At 43.6% G+C, this 25328-nt stretch overlaps 1 protein-coding gene and 1 long non-coding RNA gene across 4 annotated transcripts in view; one reads left to right on the forward strand and one right to left on the reverse strand.

Moving 5' to 3' along the window:
• Positions 1-25328, reverse strand: part of AIG1 (androgen induced 1) — a 127965-nt gene that overhangs the window by 26167 nt on the left and 76470 nt on the right. The gene's annotated exons all lie outside the window — the stretch shown is intronic.
• LOC114015585 (uncharacterized) overlaps positions 1178-25328 on the forward strand; it is a 33438-nt gene continuing 9287 nt past the window's right edge. Inside the window, exon 1 of the long non-coding RNA XR_003559593.2 lies at positions 1178-24664. This is a non-coding gene — a long non-coding RNA (uncharacterized LOC114015585). The remainder of the gene's footprint in view (positions 24665-25328) is intronic.

Genomic DNA, 25328 nt, shown 5'->3' on the forward strand with positions numbered 1-25328 from the left:
TAATTGCCTGGCTGTTATGGTCACTGGCCTTTATATCCAGTCCTGTCAGTCCTCAGTACTTCTCCTTCCATCTCCTCTCCCTGGCTAAGGCTGGGTCTGTAAGAAGTTGCTGTATTTTGTATGTGGTCATTGCTATCATCCCCTTGGCCCCCCATGGTGAGAGCAGAAAAGTAGAGCTGAACCACCCTGACCTGCATTATTTCCACCCTGTGCATTTCAGAAGTCTCTCTTGTTCAGACTCTCAGAGTATTTCCTAAATAGCCCTGTAACTGTCACCGTTTTGTAGCTGAGGAAACAGAGAGATGACAGGCAGGTCCCTGTTCTACATGTGGTTTCCTCATTGTTAATGAACCCATTGTGTGTGAACATGTGTTTGAGGTGGAAAATTATGGAAATGCCTTTCAGATGGCAACAGACTGGCCAGTTGCTAGACTCATTTCATAATGTTAGCTATAACATTGATCTGTTGCAACTAAAATTCTCAGAGACCACAAGTGCCAGAATCGCAGAGTAAATCCTTACTAACAAGGAACATCACTGCAAATGTGTCACTGACGAGGGGTAACAGGGATTCCGAGCTGCCTAAGACTATCTGATTGACAGAGGTCTTTAACTGGAGAATGGCATCTGTTGGGAAGGGGAAAATGCACATTTAACTAAGAGCACTTCAGCTGCACAGCAGTGATATTTTCCACAGGGAGGGGGCAATAGGGGCAACCTTGCTGCTCAGAGGAAGACCGGAGAACTGCCTCGAGCGCATCTGGCCGCAGCGTGGCTGTGGGAGCCAGCACGGCGGGCGCAGGAAGCTGGGTGACAGAAGGAGACCTCTTGCAATCAGCAGGTTAGCCGAGATGGGCTGGTTAGGGACTCCATCTCCAGAACCGGAGACGTAGCCACCTCGGCTGCGCCGGCTGAAAGACAGACTTGCTCAGATTGGGGTCTGCACCGAGCCAGGACAGCAAGGCATGAGGAGCCCATGGTGGGGACAGCAAGGACGGCAGCTACTCGCCCGGGCCTGGGTCGCCCAGGCCTGAGGAGGCCTGAGTTACAAGCACTGCAAAGGCATGCCAGAAGGAGAAGAGACTTACTTAACACTGTTGGTTTATTCACCGTGGGCTTCCCCATGGTAATCCCCCCGCCCCCCCCCCCCCCCCCCTGCCCCCCCCGTAAGGTTGTCTCTGCTTTAAGCCCTTGGAGCTCTGGTTGCTCAGGGGCACCCACGTGGGTAATTCTCTTCTGCAGGTTTCTAGGCAGGATCTTGTGCCAGTGTTATTTTCAGCAGGAATACCTAAGGGGTTGAACCCATCCCATCTGACTGGCAGCAGCGCCGTGCAGAGAGGGCACATAACGTACACCCACGCCGGACTGCGCCCTCGGCGCTCTGGCTGCTCCCCCACTGCTGCTGCTGCACTGCCTTCTCAGTGGGTTGATAAACTTTGCATTGGCATTTCTGCAGAAGGTACCTGGCAGCAGACTCCTATCAGTATTTTAATTACTTGCCCTATTGGGCTACCTTGTTGAGCAGTCTTCTTCAGCCCTATAACCAACTTCTTAATACTCCCCGCCATGGAACAATACTAAAATGTAAGGAAAAGCTTGCTGCACTGATGCAATGTCCAAGAGCAGTGGAACTACTATAAGAAGACTTGAAACTGTATTGTGGTCCTTAGATAAATCCCACAGTTTAAACAGCAATCTCCAGTACATTCTCCAGTGCGTGACACTGCCTTCTCACCTTAGTAAAAAAAAATAGCAAAATAGAACCAAAACTTCAGACTTTTTAGCAAACCGGGACAAAAAGTACATAAAGAGACCCCTGACAACCCAGACTCACTATAGGATCAGCAGGTATCACCACAGTATAATTCCTTGTGATGATGGTATATCATTAGTCTTATTAATAATTAAAAAAACCTCCTGTCAGTATGCTTTATAAATACTGCAATTAACCCTTATAACATTTCTGTGAGACAGCGGGGGGAAAAAAATCAAAGCACTTTATCAGTGAAGAAACGCACACAAAGAAAGAAAATGCATTTTGTCTAAACCAAGGCGATAAGCAATCAGTGATGGATTTTGTACTGGAATGTGGGTGTTGGCGATGCCTTCGACTGGGCTCAGCCCACATCACCACACTGCTCCCCTGTCAGGAGGTCAGAGTTGGAACAGTGCTGGTGGGAAATCCACAGCTACTTAAGGGCTTGAATGTACTGACCCCATACGTTCACGGCAGCAGAAGAAAATCACATGGATAAAATCCAATAGCTTAGGCACCCAATCAAAGCAGATTTTTTAAAAACTTTTTATTAAATGTGAGCCCATCTGCCTCCCTAAATGTCAACGCAGACATGCTAGAGGGAAGACAAAAAGGCCAGAGGAATACTTGGGCTGTTGCCTGTGAAATTTATTCTTGTTCTGATCCCTCTCTGCTGGTGAAAGCAGAGAGCAACTGGGGGCTTAAAACTAATGGACTTCAGCTTCAGAGCAACTTTAGACAGGGTCCATGAATTTGAGCCCCGGCTTAGCAGCATGCAATCCAGTGACTCATACAGTCGAGATTCAAGGATTCACGGCATGCCTTCAGCTAGGCATATCCTGGGAAGGAGAAAGGATGCAGTAGTAGGTTAGGGAGTCAGGAACATCACAATAATGTTTTGAAAGGAGTTCCTGTACTGTTTCCAATCTCCCCTTCAAGTCAACAACACATTTAGGAATAACCACAACGTTAAAGAAGCTGATAAATACTGCACTTCACTCTCCTCCTCAGGCTGGCCTTCAGACGGGATCAAGAGGCTGAAATGACTCTAGCAACATTAGTGGATGACCTCATGGTGGCTAATGGACATTGTACAAACCTCTGTGCCACAATCCCTGTCTAAACAAGTACTCACTTTGCCTCTCCCACACAACAGCTGGGAACCTGGCAAACACCAGCCAGCCTCCGGCACTCCTGTGAAGCAGGCAAGCACTGTCCGTGTTTTAAAAAGAGAACCGAGTTATCATAACAGTCGATTATTTGCACCCAGTACCTAAGTGGCTGCACTAAGAACTGTGCCTTGACCCTTCAGGAAACCTTTTCTGATGATCCTTCTACTGGTAGCCGAGACACAAGCTCTTTCCCCGAGGCAGAAGGTTCTCTGTGCTGGGGAGGATGAGGTGGCGGTGGGGCACAAGGGCACTGAGCTGAGCACTGCTGCACGGCTGGATGCTGGTGACAGTGGGGGCACAATGCTGCAGCTGCCTCCATCGCCCCAGCAGGACTTAAGGAGCTCTCTACTGTACTTCCCCAGTGTACTTTACAGATGATGGACTGTTTTGGCCAAGAAGGGGAGAGACCTTCTCACTCTGCATCTAGGAGAGGTCAACAGCGCCTCTAACCAGTAAATCCTTGTCTGAGAGCTGAGACTTGTGCATATGGTATTAAAACAACTGTTTACAGCTGCTTTTGTGGGGGAAGGGTTAATACAAAAATCTTTTATTTTTGAGAAAGTAATATGGATTTTGGCTTCTTTTTTTTATCTTTAAAGAAAAAAACAATTCTACTTTTTCCCCTTAAAAATAAAAAATAAATGAAGTATTAATTTGATTCAATCAGAAAAGCCATTTTTCATTAAAAAGTAGTCTGAATTTATCATGTGACCAGCTCTGGTGGTAAAGTAATTGACCAGTGATGTTGACAAAATATCCCAATGACTACTAGAATTCCTTTGCAAAGAACAGATACAGCTAGTGGGACTGAAATGTAGTTGGAATAGAAGAAAATATTTGGAAGATCTTGCTAAAAGTAATTTTTCATCAAAGACATTAGCACTCTATTTGTCAAAGCATTCAGAAAGCTTCTTAATTCTGCTGGTCTCATTGCTAATGCTGCTGCTTATGTTGGGACAGTAATAATCTCCCATTTAATAGGAAGCCACATTCTTTCCTTTTGGGTGAGGATTTGCAAATGGCAGTCTATTCATTCATTTATCAATTCCAGATGCATTTAATAGTCTTTCAAACTGAAAGTGGGGAAACAAAAATTAGATTAATTGTAATATGGCAACAGTCTTCAGTACATTATACCATGTTTTCTGCCCTCTAAGGACTCCTAAATCACTTCAACTACCATTTTGGTGCCTTGGTTGTATTGAGAGCAGGGAAACCTCCAGCCCTGACTTAATTTGGGATGAGCCACCAGCACGTGAAGTGTTCTTTCTCCTCCTATCTTTCACCTGTCTTTTCTCTATAAAATCCCTCTTTCCCTTTCTGCTTCCAGCCTCACATTACCTGGATGCTGCTCTGCTCCTCCACTATCTCTCCACTTGTGCTGCACAGTGGATGTCCTGTCTGGCCTTTGGCAGGGAGGAAATTCCCTGGCCTGGCCTGTCTTTCCTTGTTGTGCTCTAGTCCAGTACCAGACACAAGAGAAGCTACTACTTCATTCATAGCCACAGCAAGAGGCAGTCTTTCTGGAGGGAGTGCAGCTATGAAGTCCTCCAAGGAGGATAGCTCATGGAAGTTGGAGAAAAAGCATTCTTGGTTAAGGATGCTCAAGTTTAAAATGTGGAGTGGAAGAAAAGTAAATGAACCACATCAATGGTATTTTTAACACTGTGAAAGGCAGTATTTTCCCAGTCTTGCAAGGACAGAAAAAACAGAACAGAACCAACCAAGCACTCAGAGCTCAGGGAACGTAGAGGGCAGGCAAAGTGCAGAAGCCTCTAGGGACAATGCATTGCACATCACAAGTGCCAGTTCTTGCTATTAATACAGCACAAACTGTTTATGCTCCCTGCTTCCTTCTCAGTGAGAGATGGGCAACTTACCTTGCGTCTGGAGCAGGCGTGTGCAAAGCAAAAGCATACAGATAGGCATAACAGAGCAGATGGAGAACATATGAGTCAAAGCATGCTCTGTAAACAGAAGTTATAGAAGAGGACAGGTGGAAGAAGACTTTTCTATTAAGTGCTCTTAATAGCATTTCCTTAGCAGCCTATTCCTTTAGCATAAGAAAGCAGTCCTTCTTGTAAGGAACTGGAAAATATTTGTTTTACTGATTGCTTTGGGAGAGAATAAGTTTTGGGAATCTGAACTATGAGATGAAAGCTCAGCACTGCTAATGATATTTGTGTAGGATGTACATATCTTAGCCTGGAGGCTCACACAGGCTGAGTATGTAACCTACAAGCTGTATATTTCAAAGAGAAGACATACAGCTTTCCAGCATTTTCTCATTTCCGTTTCAGGTCTTCATTCTATCTTAATCTTTTTTAAGAAAGAATGAAAGATGAGGAAAGTTTCTGGATATCACTCTTTATTTTGCATTTGCTGACATAAAAAAGGGAAAATAATGGGAAAATGGATAAATTGGGAGGAAGAAAATCCATAATGGTAAAAATCCAAACCATTGCAGGTTAATTTTTGATGAAAAAAACAGATTTATCCAAAAATTATGAAAAAGAAGGTTCTACCTAAAGACAAAGGTTTATTTTTTGTTGGAAATAGCTTTTAGTTATTATATTCAGGTTTTGATACCTTCCACCTATAAAGTGCTAGTAAGTACAAAATTTTAAAAATCCACCACAAGTTACATAATGTACTTTAATTATACACCTTATTCATGTACTTTATTAACATCCACACATAGATACATCTGCATATCTTGTATATATAAAACTCTTACTATTTTAAATCTAAGTTATCAGCAAACTTAAAATATCCGCAAAATAACATAAGTTCCTGTCTTCACCATAAGAATGTAAGTATGAGAGCTACATGGATCTTCTTAAGATCCTGATGAAGTATTTTGGCTTCTTGAGGCACACCACCTCTTTGTAGTATTTTCAGAAAGAAATCTGCTGTTTTTGTTAAAGCCTACATGCAACCACCCAGTAAATAAATGCATGTGTCTCCTGGCAGGTCAATTATTCTCAAGGTTTCCACTCAAAGATGAAGTCCTCTTTCCCTCCTCTCTCTGCCGTGTTTGAATTCTGACATTTGCTTGCTGAAGGGATGAATTAACTCAGAGGCAATATTTCTGTATTTTAACTGCCTAAAGAATGTCCAGGAAGGAGAGCTTGTTTTATTTCCCTCAAAGTCATGTTGCCATAATACCGTATTTCACTTGACATAGGTAACTCTTACAGTCCACATACAAACAGAAATGATGTTGCCACTTCTGTGTCTCAAACAATCTTTTTCACGATGTCTGGATTACCTAAAACCACTTTGATAACCTTGGTGCAGTTTAGATATACAAGAGAATTTAGCACAACCAGTGTGGTTTTTTGCCAAATGTTATTTTTTAACACTTCCTCCTATGAATCCTAAACCACTTTTTGTTATTCATCTCACTAACCATTCATGGATGAATGGCAATTGCTGAATATCTTAGAAACAACACCTTGAAAATGTCATTCAAATCAATTTTTCAACAGCATGAGAGGCTAGGAGGTAATTCACACTTCTTTTATAATAATATTCTATAAGAGGTACTGTAGTCATCTGCCTTGCCGCCACCCCCCTCCAAAAGCAAAGGATTAGAAATTCACTCTGATTTAGTGCAGCTAAATGTACCAGGCAGAGAAAAACAGTGCAGAAAGAATATGCTATTAAGACTGGTAAATCATGAGAAAAGCCACCTCCATTATTGCTGCAAAACTAACCTGTTTCTCCCAGCTCAGCAAAAGCATGGGAGAAGAATTCTGCAAGCCAAATCTGGAAAATGTCTTTCCTTCTGTAAAGAGCATTAATCCATGGCCAGCAACTCCTGAAGCATCCAAGCCTGGCATCTTGAACACTGCCACCTTCTAATAAGAGAAGCTCAGAACCGGCTTTTGCCTCCTAAATATCAGCTACTTATTGACAACTACAGAGTCCCTCCTCCTGAAGTGGTGACACCTTAGGGCTGCACTGAACCTCTCCTGATCCTAAGATGTCAAGAGAGCATTATTCCAGCATTTGCTCATATCCAGCTCTGCCATGACTCTAAAACCAGCAGCAGCTCAAGCCCCAAGCTGGGACAGGGACCTAGAGACCCCCTGTGGCTAAAAGGCCATTTCATCCTTTCAAGAGGCGACTGGTGAACGAGGAGATACCAGCTAAGAAGTTCAGGCCACAAGACTTGTCCTGCATCTGACACTTCAGATCAGTTTCTGTTGTCACCATGTTCCCGGAGCACCTTAAATAAAGCAACAGCAGATTTGGACCATGGCTGAGGAATGCATGAAGCAACCAAACCCAAACCATCCCTTTTCAAAGTCTTGTTGTATTACTGAAAGCAGATGTAGAAAAGCACCAGCACTGCTATTGCTAAGCTAATTTCCACGGTGTATTCTACGTACACAGACTAAACCAAAGGAACACAAAAAAGAGGGGGAAATATTGCCTCTTTCCTCTAATCAGACATGCAGACCAGGCATCTTCCTGTAAGTCAGTTCCTTTCAGGCAAAACCTCTGATAAATCTTACAGCTAAGGGTGAACCCACTTTTTAGCATAACATTTGAACCTAAGCTCATTGCTTCTGGTGACTTCATATGAAGGATGCTGGCACCACACAGTCAAGGACGCTGTAGCTTAAACTCCTCAAGGTGCATGCTGCGTAATCATTCTTTCATTTGACATACAGAACTGCATGTACTTGCCATGAGCCTCAGCCTTACAGGGCTGCTGGGGAGGCTGCACATATTCTGCTCTATTTAGGGCCTTCTCCAGCTCTCCTGGTCAGAACAGTTTACCACTCTGTCAGTCTGACCAGTGCCTCACATACGGAAAGATTTCTCTTCCCTTCCATCACACCTGCAAGCAACAAAGCTGACCTGCAGGCCAAAAAACCCCACCTAACCCATTTGAATCCTTCTGATTTTCAGCACGTTCCAGGATGATTCCCACAGTCTCCATCATGGGGCTGAGGAGCTCATCTCATGCCCATGTGATAAGATATCCTCTTCCCCATAGCTCACCTGCAAGCACTGCTGAGCATGACCACCATTCTGCGCAGCACCTCCCACGTGGTGGAAGACATACCCTGAGAGAGAAGAGGAACTTCTATGGTGACGTTTCTGGGCTGCTGAAGGGCCGAACAGGTCCCTCAGGTAGGTCAGGGGAGCTTCAGAGACTCACCAGCCTGGAAGTAAAGCTGTGATGTCTCAGGAATAATTTTAAAGCGAATTCCTTACATTGCTTACAGGTTTGGACCTTCCCATTTTTGAAGCAGTTGAAGATTTGACCTTCCCGTTACGCTCCCTACCAGCACTGCAGCTACTGAGCTGCTCGCACGTTGCCTGTCTGTCCATCCCATCGGAGAACATTTCCTGTTAAAAGAATTTTTGGCACAGCTGCTTCATTCTGCTCAGGGAGCAAAAGTCCATGCACTGATTAGCAATTGATTTTCTAAGAAGTACCCTACAAATCAGGTCTCCTCTCTCTGTTTGCCTTCACATTTCTGCCGGAGCCTCTATAACTAATTTAAACAGACACAAGCACTTCTCCTCCTCTCCTTTTTGATGCGAGCTGTTCCAACAGACTGTGTAGCGAAGCTGCAGCAATTTCAAAGGCTTCCGCTCCCTGCGCAGAAGGGAGCAGCTGCAGGAATAGCTCTTTGAAGAGGAAATGGCACCCAATGGGACTGGCAGGCAGCGCCGAGCTGAGCTCAAACAGCCCCCGAAGTCCTTGGGAGCATCTGAGGACATCAAAAGAGGAAAGATCTAGGCTGGGAGAAGCCTGAAGAATTAATTTAAAAGACTTCCCCCCCATCCCTGCAGCTTTCTTCTGTGTGAGCAGCAGGGTCTGAGAGGAACAGTCTTCCTCACATTCAGCTCAGATGATCCTACACATATCGAAAGGCTGGAAATAAGGGTTGAACATGAGGGGTAGTTGCATTCCTGATTTATTTATTAAATATAAATGTATAGATATGTATACAAACACAAACATATCTATGAAAATATTGTATTCCTGCATATTATTAAAAATCTACTATATTTCTATTAATATAAATAAGCATACTACTGTATTTCAAAGTGACCATAAACCACTCACAGGGCTTCATGGACATTTACCTGGTTAACTGATGGACTCACTGATGTGATTTCTCTCAGTGAAAAGGTACATTTTTAATGGTGTTATTTACAGCACAGAACACACTTTCCCACTATCCTATTCAAGTGATTTACAGCAAATTCAATAGACAAAATAAGGAAATCTCTGTTTCACACATAAGAATTTGTGCACAGGTATATATATAACCCCTCTGTCCTCAAAGCATGCAACGTCACTGACTTATAGCTGAACTTCATAACTAATGAAAATTCCTAGTCCTGACTTAACAGGCCTCAGACCTAATGGGACTGCATCCAGTGAATCCCTATGGCCTGCACCACCCTTGCAGGACTTCTCCAGCGGAGCGGTAGTTCAAAGAGCAGTCAAATTTTAGTGGCAGGACCCCCACAACAGTATTAGACCAAATGCATGTTCTTTTCTGAACACTGCATGCTTCTCTAATTACTTATATATAAATAGATGCCATTTTACTACACTCTGCTACTGTGCGTAACCAACATGTTGTCCTGAAAAAGAACTGAAACAACACATCCTGCAAATGCCTCCTCTTTGTCCGATTGCACTAATTATACACCCGCCGCATCAAACTTTTTCCATCTTTGTCCTCCTAACCGGCAAATTCTGCTTTTTCCCCATCAGTTTTGCACTGCTTTTCTCTCTTCACTTCTGAATTTTGCTTCTGGAAGAATTTAAGTTCATGGACATACAAGCCTGAGTTAAGCAGTGCACAGACCTACTGTGCGTGCCTGTTTATGCCCACACTTCTGCATACCCCCTGGCAGAGATGTGGTGAGCCTTTTTTCTGAGACCGTGCTGAGTTTGGCAGGACAACCCTGCATCCTGGCAGGAACTGCCCTCCAACAACTTTGCTCTATAAACAGGTTCGCTTTGCTATTAACATTATGCTTCATTGTCCTGATATTGCCCAACAAATTATGACAAAGCATTATATTGTGACTATTTTATTAAACATTACAGTGAACTGACTAATGAACTTCATTAAAAACACTTTTCCTAAGCATACAGGGTGCTTAACTGAGTTACTAGATGATGTGGAAAAATGATACAGGCAACTAAGATGAGATCAGTGGAATAATTCTAATTTGCACTTTTCTTGAAGTGCAAGATTTGCTGATACTCCTTGACACCTCACATCTTAGTTGTATTTTCAAAGTCTGACAGGTTCAGTTGTTGAGAGACAAAAACTCCACAGCCAGTTGTTTATACTTCTGACAGCAAAATTAAAATGCAGAGCAGGAAATAAACTGAAATGGTCTCATACTTGAATGGAATATAAACATTCTGCTTAATTAGGTCACTAAGCATATGTTTGTTTACTTGGATATTTTCTCTCTGGCAGTTCATGTCTGGGTAACACAACTACCTCGCTGGAGATAGTGGAATTCCCACAGCAGACAACATGAAGTTGGTAATTTTGGGGCCAGAGAAGTATGCTTATTAGCACTATTTCAAGTACCTCATAAAGAAGAGAGCTAAAGTGCAAGAGCAATACATGTCTCACTGGCTTCTGTGTCAGGTTGGTGCCCACACAAAAGACAGCAGAGCCATTAGGGAGCTGATTGTAGCTCTCTGCATTTCTGCCTGTCCCTGATTTACCTTCTTAGTTGACTGTAATGCAGAGAAGGGTGTAGAAGCTAGCAATGACTATTCCATACATATAGAAAATCTTCCCATGTTGCAAACCAAGAGGCACAAGCAATATTGCTGTCTACATTTGTCTCATGTGACTACTATGTTAATTTTTTCTGGAAGGGCTGGGGAGGAAGAAGTTTGAAAGTCTTGCACTGTCCCCTAAAAGCTGACCAGGGAATTAGAAAATAATTACAGCTTTTAAAGATTTCAGTGCAGTTGATCTGAAGAGAAATGGCACCAGCAGCTTGGAGTGTCGGTCTGAGTTCAGTGACCCTCTCCTTAAAGCTGGCTGGAAGCAAACCGAGTTCCTGATTTCATTTCAGCTGAACAAACTCCTATTAGTCCGCTGTGCCCCGAAGGCATGGAGGCCACCTCTCAGTTTCTCGCTGTTGGCACATGGGGCCTAGAAATCCCCGCATCAGTTGTGCACACGCTGTCTAAAGCACAGCCTTGATTGTAAGAGACAAAGAAGACCAGTTCCTACAAAGAGCTGAAGAAGCACGTTTACTGCTATGATTCACAGCTGTTCGCTAATGCTGAGGCTGAGGCAATAATGCTGAATCCTGGGATCCACAGGAATACCCACAGGCCCAGAAACCCTAAGCCTGACCCCTTCTGCCTTTCACCTCGCCATTGTTCTGTTCACAGGCTTCAATCCTCACCTCCTTTTCGGCTCTCTGTCACAGAATTCCCTCTCTGCTGCCCTCTTCTTCCTTGCCGTGTTCCCAGATCCCCCGCACAGCCTTCACCTCCCCCAGCAACTCACATGGCACACTACATCCATCCCTTAATGATCTCTCTGTGCTTCATCCTCATCCAACTGCTTCCATGTGGTTGTTTCTTGCCTGTCCCCCACACTCATTGGGTACCACCAAGGAAAAGGTAAGGACACAGAAGAGCTAGGTTTGCAACAACTGAAAAGCTGTAGATTGCCATATGACCACCTCTAAAAGTCTTGGATTTTGGGTCCTATCCTTAAGCCCGGTGTTTTGGTTTCAGCTGGGATGGAGTTAATTATCTCCTTAGGAGCTGGCAGGGCGCTGTGTTTTGGCTCTGATGTGAGATTTTTCAGTTCCTCAGGCCTCATTAGCAAGACGGCTGGAGGGACACAAAGAATTGGGAGGGGACACAGCCAGGACAGCTGACCCGAACTAGCCAAAGAGGTATTCCATACCATGGGACACCATGCCTGGTATATATACGTGGGGGGCTGGCTGGAGCAGGCAGATCATTGCTTGGGCACTGGCTGGGCATCGGCCAGCAGGGGTGAGCAGCTGCACTGTGCACCACGTGTTCCTTTCCCTCTGGATTTTGTTCTTTCCCTTCCCCTTTTCATTGCAACTGTTATTGTCATCGTTGTTATTACTGTTCTTTCATTTTTATTCTATTTCAATTATTAATTTGTTCTTATCTCAACCCTCAAGATTTACATTCCTTTCCGACACCCCTCCTCATCCCTCTGGGTGAGGGGGGAGTGAGCGAGCAGCTGCGTGGGGCTTAATTACCAGCCAGGGTTAAACCACAACACCCGGCTTTCCGGAGGAATATGTGACGAACACTCTGGCATGTCTCAGTGCCACAGAAACACGAAGTGATTTCAGTCCTGCCTCGGAAGAGGTGTCTCTTGCACAAGGCATGTAAGGAAATCACTTGAGCCAATAGCTTGAATGTTGCTATTTCATTTGTCATAGGCAATGAACCCCGCTGCCTGTGCACACATCTCATCAGTTGAATCTGCACGTTGCAACAAACTTGGAAACAATTTTTTTAGAAAAGCATGCTGTTTTTAAATGCTGTACATGTATCTGATCTCTGCTACTCTGAGATGCTACCAGGAAAACTGATTGTGAAGATAAAAAGGGTGAGAAAATGGACTATTAACTCAAGAATACCATTGGTCACCTTGCAAAGAGGAAAAGACGACAAATCCTTATTGCTTAATGCAAGATCTCGAGTCACATCGCTGAAAGGCATGCCTGTACAGACACATTCACTACTTGCAATTCCTGTACAACCACAGAAATCCCCGGCAATCTGGAGAGCAATGCCATCAGAAGTCATGGTTGCCCTTCCTGCTCCAGGCAGAAACATGCTCAGTCCTGAGGACAAGGGTGCATATGCAACTCGGTCCTCACTACAAGGCTGGGTAGCGTTACCTCTGTGGGACTGATGGAACCAGTTGCCTACTTCTAACAAGCCTGCCTGGAATCTGGGGCATTGAGGACTTCAAGAACTTGCAGGTTAGCCAAATCTCGGTAGATTGAAAATGAAAGACCAGCAAAAGACATACGCCAACACAAGATTGTCTCTTTGCCAAAATTCAGCCCTTTGTTCCAAGGGTGAAGGTGCTGGAATGTTTCTGATGTTAGAAGATATGTCTTCTGACAATTCAGTTTTTATACATGGATGATCTGTGGTTCTGAAGTTCTCTCCTGAAAAATTCAGGTAGGAATTTAACTCCTCACATGGAAAATTTCAGGCTAGACTTCTTATCGTGACTAAGTTAAGTAATGGAAATTATTAGGCAAACCTAACTATAAGCATTTTTCCACGTTATAAAAAAACATGCACCAAACTGCATGCTTCTTGTTTCGATTTTGCCCTTATCCCCTTTATTCTCCACCAATCTCCGCATTATTTTTCTTGTTCATTTTAAAAGCACAGGCTGCTTGGAACGTGTTTCCAACCTTCTTGTCTTCAGAGGTCCAAGCACACTTGTGGTGATGCGTGAAAAGCCCAACAATTCCCATTTCTGTTCGCATGGCAGGCCCAAGCCTCAATGAGACTCAAGGAAGACCTTCTCAGGTGGCCGCTCGGGGAAGCCAGCAGAGGCACCGTGGGCACAGCAGATGCCCCTCGCTCCCACAGACCCCTCCTTTTATGGGCCTGTGTTGAAAGCAGGACAGAGCTCTCAGAAAACGGTGCATGCTGTTCCCCCCAGATCCCAGTTCCGGGACACGGAGCTTTAAGGACAGGCGTGTTTTTCACAAATAGCCAGTCTTTTCTGGACCGAGTACCTCAGCAGTTGCTCCTCCGCTATCAGCCTCACGTCATCTCCTGGGATGAGTTCTGATTTCTCAATACAGATTACTTGCACCTGGATGGCAATGATAGGGTGTTGGCAGAGACACCAAGCAGACAAGAGGAGAGGGGAGAAGCCTTGCCAGACCTTGTGTGTGCAACTGCTGAGTCAGTTCAACAGCCTCCGATACCCCCACCCCCACAAACACAGGTGCAGATGGCCATGTAAAAGTAATCTTAATTTGGCTGCTGCCCAAATTCCACATTCCTCTTGGCTCCATTGGACCCGTTTTCCCACATGACCTCATCCCCCATGCCCTCGTGGCAGACAGCCAGGCAGGCAACGTGCAGTTGATTCTCCAAACATCCAGCAGTTGTTGTGGAAGTGGGAAGGAGATGGGATTCCGATATGGGCGAGAGGAAGAGCGGATCGGCATGCCTGGGTCTGGGCCTTTGACCTCCAGACTTCCCCCACACCCACTGGAGTCTGGGAGCCAGGTCCTTGGAGCTACTGGGCTGCCTCTGCATCCTTCCGCTCCAGCAGTGATGCACAGGCTGCAGGAGGTCCCTCCATGCGAGGGACTCTGCTGGTGTAAAGCTGCTCCGCATGGAGCCCTGCAGCCACCGCTCTGTCTCCTCCACGACAGGATTAGCAGCTGCTTGGTGGCATCAGGATGCTCCTGCGAGAGACTCAAGCTGCTGCAAGCCAGCCTCAGCTGCTGGCAGAACTGGCCAGGCCCCTGCCCCTCTCCATGCTCAGCTCCAGGTAGTGGAGGGCTGAGATGCAGCTACGTGAACAACTTGAGTGCCAGCTTGAGGACTGAGGGTTACTTCCCACACCCATCTCAACACATAAGTTAATACTGTGTATAGCTACAGCATATGGAGCTCATGGACATATCAGAACACAATGACTGAAGATGAAGAAAGTTAAGTTTAACCTACGCAACACTTAACGATGCTCTTGACCACCGTGCAAAGTTTTTCTAAAGCTACTATATTCACCTGTCTACAAAAGAAGAGTAAATCCTTTCTTTTCACTTCAGCAAAACAATCAGCAAGTCCACGTGTTCACCACTTGCCAGGAAGACTAATGAAGTCAAAGCCAGTGGTAATGAAACACATGACATCTGAATAAAGGTTGTTTCCATGATGTGTTTCAGTTTCCAAAATGAAGCCACTTTGCGTGCATGACTAACAAACTTTGTAACTCGCCTGATCTGCTTCTGAGGGCATCTTATTTTTCTCCCTCTTCAACGATTTTTCTAAGAAAAGTAAAAAAAAAATAAAATTGGTTGATTTTGATTACAGTAAAGCAGAGACAAAGCCTGGAGTACTTCAGATAGCAAAAAGTTTCAGGAATTCACAAACAGTTTGAAACAGGAGAGTGGTCACAACTTCACTGCAGGGACCACTGCTTCAGCTGCTATGACTGGTAAAGGAAAATCAAAATCCGTAGCACTCAGATGTGTACCATATTTCATGATGCACATCTAAGAACCACCCATTCCCTCGTCTCGTGTTTAGCATATCCCATGTGTTAGGGCGAAAAATAAAAACCTGAGCAGTAGGCATGAGAATGACAACACCATCGGGAGCCTCCTGCTGTTGGAGGCTATACCGAGGGGAACTTTTGACTATCAGCTTGGCTGAGCTTCAAATTTGCCCTAAATATGGTGCAACTGGCTGAGAAGAGCTGGGACAGCAGGGTGAGAAAGTTTGCCACCAGAGAGCTATCAACATAAGCGGGTGACCACCTTCCTCTTTGCTAGGCTCTCACACAGACTGATCATAAAGGCAACACTAATAAACACTGCCAAGTGTTAGGTACAGCGCATGCCAGGCTCAAGCAAGGCTGCTAATGCAGAGCAGAGGCTGTGGCCTGGCAGACTGGGGCAGAGGCACAGAACAGCACAGAGGTGTCTGCGTGAGCACTGTGGAGCTGGTGGTGGGGAGGAAAAAAATAATTGCAAGAGGAATTCCATTTTTAACCGGTTGCTGAGATGCACTCTGTGCCTCTTGTTCACTGTGAGGGTGGTGAGGTACTGGAAGAGGTTGTCCAGAGAAGCTGTGGATGCCCCATCCCTGGAAGTGTCCAAGGCCAGGCTGGATGGGGCTTTGAGCAACCTGGTCTAGTGGAAGGTGTCTTTGCCCACGGCAGTGGGGTTGGACTAGATGATCTTCAAGGTCCCTTCCAATGCAAAACATTCTATGACTCTATTTAAATCTGAATTGTGTAAGCAGCGGAAACAGAAAGGGAAGGGTGGGCAAGGTTAAGGCTGCCCATTACATTTCCTGGATTGGCTGGGAAAGAATCATTTGGCATCTGAATACACTGCAGGAAGCACTCCTGACGTTGTGTCAACACCTTTACCCTCCTTCAGGGTTATGACCATATGTCAGAGATCTTCTTCCCATGGTAGCCATGAAGTTGCTTCGCACTTTTTGCTGGCTCCTAGGCAGAAATACTGAGTGGGAAGCTTTACTCTTTCTGTCAAGCTAGACCACGGTCACTGCAACCTCCCATGGTTGCAAACTGCATCCAGAGATCCTATGGGCATCCTCTTGCACATGAGCTCTGGGCTAGGATTTAGGTTGGAATCATGCTGTGAACTTGGGAGAAGGGAGGTGTGTGGGAAGGAAGAAATGAGAACAGAGGGGAAGGACACTGCAAGAGCCAACAACAGGATGGAGGAATGGAGATACACAGGAAACTTGTCCTTACCAGAATGCAGAACAGAAAACTGTTGACATGACACCCTACATGAAACAGAGCTATACAAAAGTCTATTAGCAGCTTTGGAGGTGTGCATGATCACAGTCATCCTGAATTTGAATCACTATCTGTTCCTGAAACAGACAGCTAGTTAATGCTTGGTTTTAAAAGTTGGAAGAGATCACTGATCATTTGAGCATGTTTCAGCATGATTGAAAACAAGTAAGGAAAAACCTACCTTGCAAGTATGAGCAAGCCATGTTTGGGATGATTTTTATTTTATTAATTTTTTTTTAGAAAGAGCATTTATAAAAATGGCTCTGTACATACGGTAAGTAGAACATTTGGTTGCACTGTGGTCATCTCAGTGGTATTAACCTGCAGCCTAGTGATTCATTATTTGTAACATCACTATCTTTGTGAAGTACCAGGTCACAATCATCGTAAACCCCAAATATTTCACATCAGTACTAAAATCTTGATCAGTCTTTAAGAATGAAAAAGGAGGAGAAATTAAGTCACCAAACAGGCAGGTTAATCAGATTCTGTGGGAACACACAACAGGACAAGCAGATCAGGTCAACAACAATTTTGGCTCTAATATGCTGAAGTGTGAATAGATGCTGTTATGCCGTGCTTGTCAAAAGACCACACGCAACAGCTTGGCCATGTAAGCAATTACTGTAACATTCTGTGGACCTGCAAACAGCAAAGTAATTCCAGAAGTGAACGTGCGCTACTGATCTCAGCTAGTAAAATTCAGCCCCGCTCCCACTTCTACAAGTTATAGCAGTCCAAACTCTCATTAGACAGCAAGAATTCAGGGCAAGGATCATCCTCTACTATGTGTTTTGTACAGTGCCAAGCATGAGGGGGTGGAGGACTCTAGCTGCCACATAATACAAATAATAGTGATTCATCTTTCTGATGCCTCAGTATTAGTTTGATTACCTGGCTTGATTCACTTGAAGTCTGCAATGGCTTCCGTGGGCTGTCAGAAACCTTATTTCCTCAAGCTGTTTATATTGGTGAAAAAAACCCCAACACACCTGCCTGCAAGAGGATGGGTTCGAGGCAGAACACAACACAGCCTCTCCTCTTCATGCCAGAGAATGCAAGTTTGCCTGAGCTGCTCTTGAGGTGATGAGGAAGTGTGGGAATCCAGGCTCTGTATCTGCAGCCAAGAGCAGCTTATCTGTAGCTCAGGTGAGACTTGTACTTTGGGGGAAACATATGCCCTAAATTGTGCTACTCCTTCTCACCCCGGCAAGGGTCTGGAGGTTCCTTCTTTTCCCTGAGCACATGGGGGCATGTGCAAGAAGCAGGTCCTGGTGCCCTCGCTGTGTTCTAAACCATGTCCTTGGCTCACTTGCTGGTGCAGCAATTTTGGGGAAGCAGATATTTGCTCATTTTAATAAAGACTTGTCTCTATTAATCCATCCTGTCCACATTCTCATCAAGATCCAGACTCTTACTCTGTCTGGGGCTCCAAATTTCTGGTACATTTGGAAAAAAACCAGTGCTTTTTTACTCCAGCCATACTCACCTATCATTTGGTTTTACAATGTCTCATGCCACCTCTTTTGGTTTTTATAAGCCCTTGTCCCACCTTGGTCAAGCCACTACCTAGTGCTAGCTGTCATCTCTTTATCTGGGTTTAGGTATTGTGCTTTTACCTTTTCAGCTTGTTCAAGGCCATGTATTTTTCAGATTTTTTTTTTTTGGGGGGGGGGTTGGCTAGGGTTTAGTCATGTGGTTATTCAATATGTCCCCCTGCAGCTCTTACTCCCAAGAGCTGATGATTATGCTGACAGCAGCATCTTCAATCTAAGAGTACTGTTCTTTTCAGTGGAAAGAACTAACTGGTGAGGAAAAAGCAAAAATGCAAAACAAATTAGACTTTTTAAAACAGTCTTCCTGCCTGCCTCTTCTATCTAAATGTTAATAAACTACCCACCGACCTCTGCAAGTCTAAGTTTTGAAGCATTTTCTTTCAATAACCAGTCTGGTTTCGCTGAACAACTCCACACCAAGACAGCATTCCCTTCTAATTACTATATCCCTTCAGTACATGTTCTTCTCTTTATCCCTTCCTGGCACTGTCCTTTAATCATGCTTGTGAAACAGTATTTGTGGGAAAATCACACCTCTCTTTGGCCTCCACTGTATCCCTTCTCTTCCACCCGAGACCCATGACCAAACCCCTCCTAATCTTTGAGAAGGCTTTTAACTGTAGGAATACCCAAAGACAGACAGAGCCACATTTTCAAGTGCATCACAAAATTAATTCTTGTAATCTACAGCAGTTACAGGCACAGTATGAACCTCAGCCTTCTTCCAACTCCCCAGCTAAAGCAGGTGAAAGCATTCCAAACTAAACTCTTGCAATTTCTAAAAGCAATGTCACATCTCTCCTTTTTATGCAAGTAATCTCTTATTGGTACAGTTCAGTCAGTCACAGCTTGAACTGCAACTCCGAACACCTACTAAAAATTGACAACATGAGGTAGGCAGGTTACATCGCACACTCTTGAAAAGACCATAAATCTCTCTTGTGTAGCCAGTGAGAAGCAACTCCCTGTCAGCAGACACAAAAGAGGAGATATGAAGATAAACTTTCCCTATCTGTGTTGCAATAGCCTCTGAAGGCTGTAAACCTCTCCAGAGCAGCCGTTACAATGATGGCTCTGCATGTTGTGCTTGAAGAATAGTGACATTTCATCATCTGCCTACTAGAGATGCCGAAACAATGGAGAAGTATTCTACAGTTTTCCAAGGGCACACAGGGCTAGCAATGCATGCTGCTACTACATCTGCTAAAGCTTTTGCACTGCCCACTCACAAATTACTAGTAAGTTTCCCATGTGCTTATAATGGACTTCTCCCGCCTGACACCTCTGCTAGACATACCTCTGCAACTCACCCTGCTATGCTGCAGAACCTCTGCTCAAATAACCTTAGGTTAGCAACAGCACACTTTGGCTTCCGGCTTTCCTGGGCGTGCATCAATGGCTGATACTCAGCACTTTTCTACTTCTCCATGTACTGGAAAAAAGCAAAAAGCCAAATGACAGCCTTTTAGGTCATATGCAGTCAAGCAAAGGCCACCTTGAATCAGGACTGATGTTAGCTGCTGCTGTGTTCTACAGTCTCCTGTAAGATCCATTTCCTAAGTCACTCAGCATAGGATAGACTTTTCCAAAGCTATCTCTGTACTCAGAGCCCACATTCCACTTCCACGTGATGGAGGTACTTATGAGCCTACGACCCACCCATTTTTGAAAAGGTGACTTTGAAATCAGACAATCTGATCTAGGAAGGGACCTCTGGATGCCATCTAGTCCAAAGTCACTGCTCAGACAAGGTTTAACCAGAGCAGGGTGCACAGGGCAGTGTCCAATTGCATTCTGAATATCAGTAAAGATGGAGATTCCACAGCCTCTCCAGGCAACCTGATCTAGTGTTCAGTCACCTTTACAGTAAAAAAGGTTCTTCTTACGTGACCTTAGCTCAGTACACCGTCTGTATATTTTTTCCTCTTGCCTCCGAGGAACCTGAGAAGTTGCCTACATGTTTGGGGGGAACTTCCTGCAAGCAAAGTATAAGCAGGAAGGGTGAGGTTCTCTGCCATCCATACATCATTCTTATGTTTTTAAGATAAGAATTTACAGCATAGGTTGCTAACGCTGAAAAGGGATGTTTATTATTGCATCTATATTTTAGCTTACAGCCAGCAGAAACTGCACAAGCATCATGGAGTCAACCTTAAAGAGAGCCTATGTCATAGCAGTCACCTTTTTGTCCCTCTTTGCCAGTTTCCTGTTACCAGCGTTGATAAAGTTTAAGGGTGGAAGAAGATTTATATAGGATACTGACAACGCCACCTGTCTCTGAGGCTCATGAGCGGGTCAAAACCAATGGTGTTACTTTACCCATCTCTTGGTACCTAATGTTCAGTCTAAGAACATCACACAGCATCTGTCCTCTGCACCTCACAAGAAGAAACAGGGCTTTCAAATGGGAACGATCCACCAGAGGCTGCTTTGCAACTAGCCACTTAGGGCACTGGGATTTTTCACCATCTTGTCCATCACACCTCCACTCTTCTCCTCTAGGGTTATTTTTTCAGCATGCTTACTATAGCTGTTTTCTTCACCAACAGTGTTAACTTCAGGGACTTGTTATTCCATTTTACAGTACTTAGCTACACGTTATTGGCCCCAGTTTAAAATCTGAACCAAACCAAAACAAAAAGGTGGGAAAGAAAGAAATCCTCTGAAGTTTGGAAGCAAAACTCCCAGGTATGTACAGAACCATTGCTAAAAGAACAAACTGACATGATCTGTACACAGGTAGGGTTGTTTGGTTGAAGTTGTATCACCTGAGGTGTCAGTATTCTCTGTACCCTAAAAAATACCTAATTATGAAACAAGCATAGGAAACTATGGGCTGAGATGAACATAACCAACTTCCATGCAGTAATTAAGTTAATGCTGCAAGATAAGCCATGGCCAGGGAGGGAATGATGGGTTTTTCTTTGGTAAAACTGAGAAGTGGATGTGTCAGATCAGCTATCCAGCACAGCAAAAATAAGATGGCTTCCAAAGTAAGTACGAAGTGTAATAGATGTACGAGGTTATTGTTTGCAAAGGTTAGAGACATCTGGGCCAAGACAGGATTCTTTTCTCTGAAATGTTATATTGATATATATATATAAAAAAATGCTGAAGCCAGCCTTGTCTGTACCAGAAAATTATTGTCTATTAGTATGCATAAAATAACTCAACATGAAACGTTAGGGCAGACAAAGAATACCTTTAAAGGACCTTGATGCTAACTGGAACAACAGATGACACACAGTTAAGGAGGACAGTGCTACATGCCACGTCAAATTTAGCTCATGTAAACTAACATGATAGTTAAAGGATGTTCAAGTATAGCTTCCAGACAGAAGAGGGAAACAAAAGTCAGAACAAACTTGCTTAAGATGATTTCTGATTACTTTGTTACTGGAAGGACATTACCAGCCAGTTAAGACCATGGTAAAAAGAGAATGTAGTGTCTTGCAGGAATTTTATTCCCACCAAACAAAGCAATCTGTTGCTACATATATGCACAGAACTGGTAACAGATACTGTGACAGTATAAATGTAAATAGAGGAAGTTACCCCATAGTTCTACCACTTTTAAAAATTCTGAAAAATGCAACTGATAGATGGGCATAATTGAAGTAAAGCACAACTGGCCAATTTCTCAGACCAAATAGCAGTAGTTTCTGACTTCATGTGCTCTCTCACTGGTCACTGATGCTTTTTTTTCCTAAGATTATGTTTCATACTGCTTTTCAAGCAGAGATTCCAGAAGAATTCTAATTGCAATAGATATAATGTCTGAAGTACAAAACTTCTGAATTAAAGTGCTGTACTTGTTAATCAAAAGGCGCATACTTTCATTATGGACAATTATATTTATGTCTGAGTCTTTAAGTGGAATTTATTAGATTGTGCCAGCAATTGACATACAATAATATGATTGTCAAACACATTATAAATTAAAATATGTATACCAGAAGCAGTCTCACTTCCACAATATAAAGTAGAGAATTCACCCCATAAGCAGGACAAAGTGGTCTTTGAGCACTTCAAGCACTAGAAATGGGGTTGAGGTAATAATTTCTATCTTGGAGTATGGGTATTAGTTTCTTTCAGATCACAGTTATCCACCAACGAATGCAGCTACTATACCCCCACCCTCACTACAAAGTAGGAACATAAGGTGAGGGCAAGACCTACGTAGGAGAGGAAAACAGAAATACTGGATTGAAACATTATGATGCCTGACCTTCTTTCATCAGGCTGAGAGATGTGTTTCAAGGCTTCCCGTGGCATGGCCAAGCAGCTATACTGAAGGTGAGAGCAAGACTGCTGTACTGAATTTAAAGGTGACATAAGGGCTCGAGTCTCTGCCATGCTCAAGCTCCAGTCAGCACCCACGCAGAGCCAAGAGCTAGTGTGCAAACACACAAACCCTTCACCTCTGCACTGCCTGGTCATAACTACAGCCACTGGTGTCAGCCTCCCAAAACATGACGTAGACTGAGAGATGCATCTACACAGATGCTCTGCTAAACCCTAACTCTGCACAAATGGTTTACGTTGGCAGGAAGTTCCTTGACCAAAATACGCTACAATGACACAAACGCTTTTGTAAGTACAACCGCATCCACTTCAGTACAGAAAGGAATGACATAGGGCAACCTACACCGGCACTGTCAAAGCACCAACAGTTTCAAAGACAGCCAGCTCTCACGTATGTTAGCTACCACAGATTCCGCCACAATTCCTCCGCATCAGTCTCGCACATGAACCGATGCAAGGGGCTGGCAAATGGTGGCTGTAGTGGGAGAGAAGGCCTTTGTTACCCTCTGCCACAAGGTGTTTGCTTGCTTGCTGCAGGAGGAATGCTTCAACAGCCTTGCCCATGTTCAGCTTCTCCCACTGTCTGGCCAATACAGCTGAAAATGTGAGGTCAAACCAGAGGATGCAACTGACACTCTCTTCCCCCTCTTTTCTCAACAAGAATTAGCTTGGGGCAGCGAGGAAAGAACAAGGGAAATAAAGGAAAATACACAAAGTAACAGTAGCTTTTTCTTCAAACTGTCCAGGAAAAAAGGCAAAGAAGCACGGATTTTACACTCTTCATGTCCTGTTTCCGCACACCCCATTCCCAAATACAGGACACAGCACAGCAATGAAAACAGTGAGCTACAGTTTCCCTCCCCCGCCCCATCGCCCGGTACTTACCCACCTGGATGTCCTGCACCCGTGTAACTGCCCTTAACTAGCACTGGTGGAATATGACATTATAAAGTAACTGCCTGAAAGCACTGTATAGACATCTAGGTGGGTTTCTTTCTTTGAAGGTAGAACTGGCATATCCTGATCTTTCCTTGTAGAATGCCAAATACCGATTTATTTCTCTTTTCCAGATTCTTACACGTTTTCAAAATCCACTAATGCAGTTTGTTTGAGGAAGAACTTGAAATGTGACCTTTTTATTAATTACCAAGAGAAACTGAATACACAAAGGTTTTCCTTTTTGTTCTTGTTGGGTTTCGGTTGTTTCTCTGTGTGTTTTTGTTTTCACACACAACGGGAAGGAAATCATGTGCTTCTATAACTGGCCAGCATTTCTCTATCACATCAGAAAATATTTTTGAAGCTTGGATAAAAAGAGATTGGCCAAATATTTAAATACCTTTTTATGCCCCCCCCCCTTGGCAAAATTTCATGTATTTTCCTTAAAAAACCCAAACTTTTATTTTCTGTTGTTTTTATTCTCTTGTATTGTAAGAGCTGGCAGAGGCCTGGCCACAAATCTTCCATTAATATTAAGAAAAGAAGATGTGGGGAAACCTTTTCACACAGTTCTCTGAAAATCTCAACCTTTGATAAAACAGAATGCCAAAACAAAAGCAGTAATAACATGGTTGACATAACTTGAATGGTTCAGTTGTTTAAGCTTTATCTGATTCCGTGCTTCCTGAATATGGGTAGTTTGGTTTCTGGGATAATAGCAATTTGGATAGTTACTTCATTATTTCATCTCAACTGGGTTTTTGAGGAAATGTTAGTTGATTTGTGGGTATGTTGTTCTTATTTACCAATGAAATACTATATTCAACTGCAGCAAAGATTTTTTCCCATTTGTTTTATATAAAAATAATAGCAATTCAGCTGTATCCCTGGAGGATTTAAAATTGACAAAATCCTTCCAAGGGTTACTTTATAGTCCTTTTTTTGTTCATGCTTCCAGTTTGTCAGCAACTGAATCAATAATTAACTTGGACTGTCATGTTTTCTCTAACATAAATAGAACATTTAAAATAACAACCCTGAAAAGCCCTATTTTCTTTAGGTTACCCAATATCTCAGAAAAAGCAGGCGGCTGCAAACCACTACACAATTGATTTGAATGTTTTGAGTTCCGAGAGAAAGTCAGCTGCAGGACATCCACGTCTGTTTTTCAAAGGCTCAGCATGAACAAAACCTGAGCACTCTTTACAGGTTTTCTAAACAAGTGTATGACAGTGCTCTTTGCTTTTTCACTGCCTATGGAAGTGGCAGGTTATTCCTAGCCTTACAAACACCTTTGATCTGGATCGGTGAGGACCTGTCAAAGACTCTGTTTTCTTCAGGGCTCACAAAAGATGACAACAGAGAAGTATGCAGGTAAGTCATCCAAAATGCCAATTCATGTGACTACTATTAGCAAAGACAAATGTATAAATGATTTTTTTTTAAAAAAAAAATATCCTTGTTTGTATCCCCTCTCTCCAAATCTCTGTAGCTACAGCAGCTGTGCCATGCTGTTTCTTAGAGAGTTGGGACAGTATATTTCTTACTATTTTAACAAGATGGCAAAAACAGTGACATGACATCAATGGATATAAATGTGGTTGCAACTAAGATTGTCTAAACCCTCTTGCCTTATAAAACCAGTTCTGCTCAGTTTCAGAAGGGCTGAATTATTATGCCTCATTATTCCTGATTTTTTTTTTTTTTTTGGGGGGGGGAGGGGGGTTACACTGAAAACAAGGAATCTGCCAGAAATATTGACTGCAGTGTACTGCATTTAAGTATGTGGTGAGGTGTGATCTTATTTCAGGAGATATGCTGTACAATTTGGTCTAAACCCAGCAACGTACTGCTGTCAAAAAGACAACGTAGTATGATTACCAAGGAGGCTCTTCTGCAAATGATCACATGAAGACAACATAAAAGCAGAAGAAAACTATTATTAGGCTCAACAGTTTTGTCACTATGGGCTTTTCTGCGCTGAAGACAATTTACTAAATTTTTTTTCCCTCCACGATTTCTCAAAAAAAGGGGTCAA

The sequence above is a fragment of the Falco cherrug genome, chromosome 6 (assembly GCF_023634085.1).
Source record: "Falco cherrug isolate bFalChe1 chromosome 6, bFalChe1.pri, whole genome shotgun sequence".
In the NCBI taxonomy this organism is placed as follows: Eukaryota; Metazoa; Chordata; class Aves; order Falconiformes; family Falconidae; genus Falco; species Falco cherrug.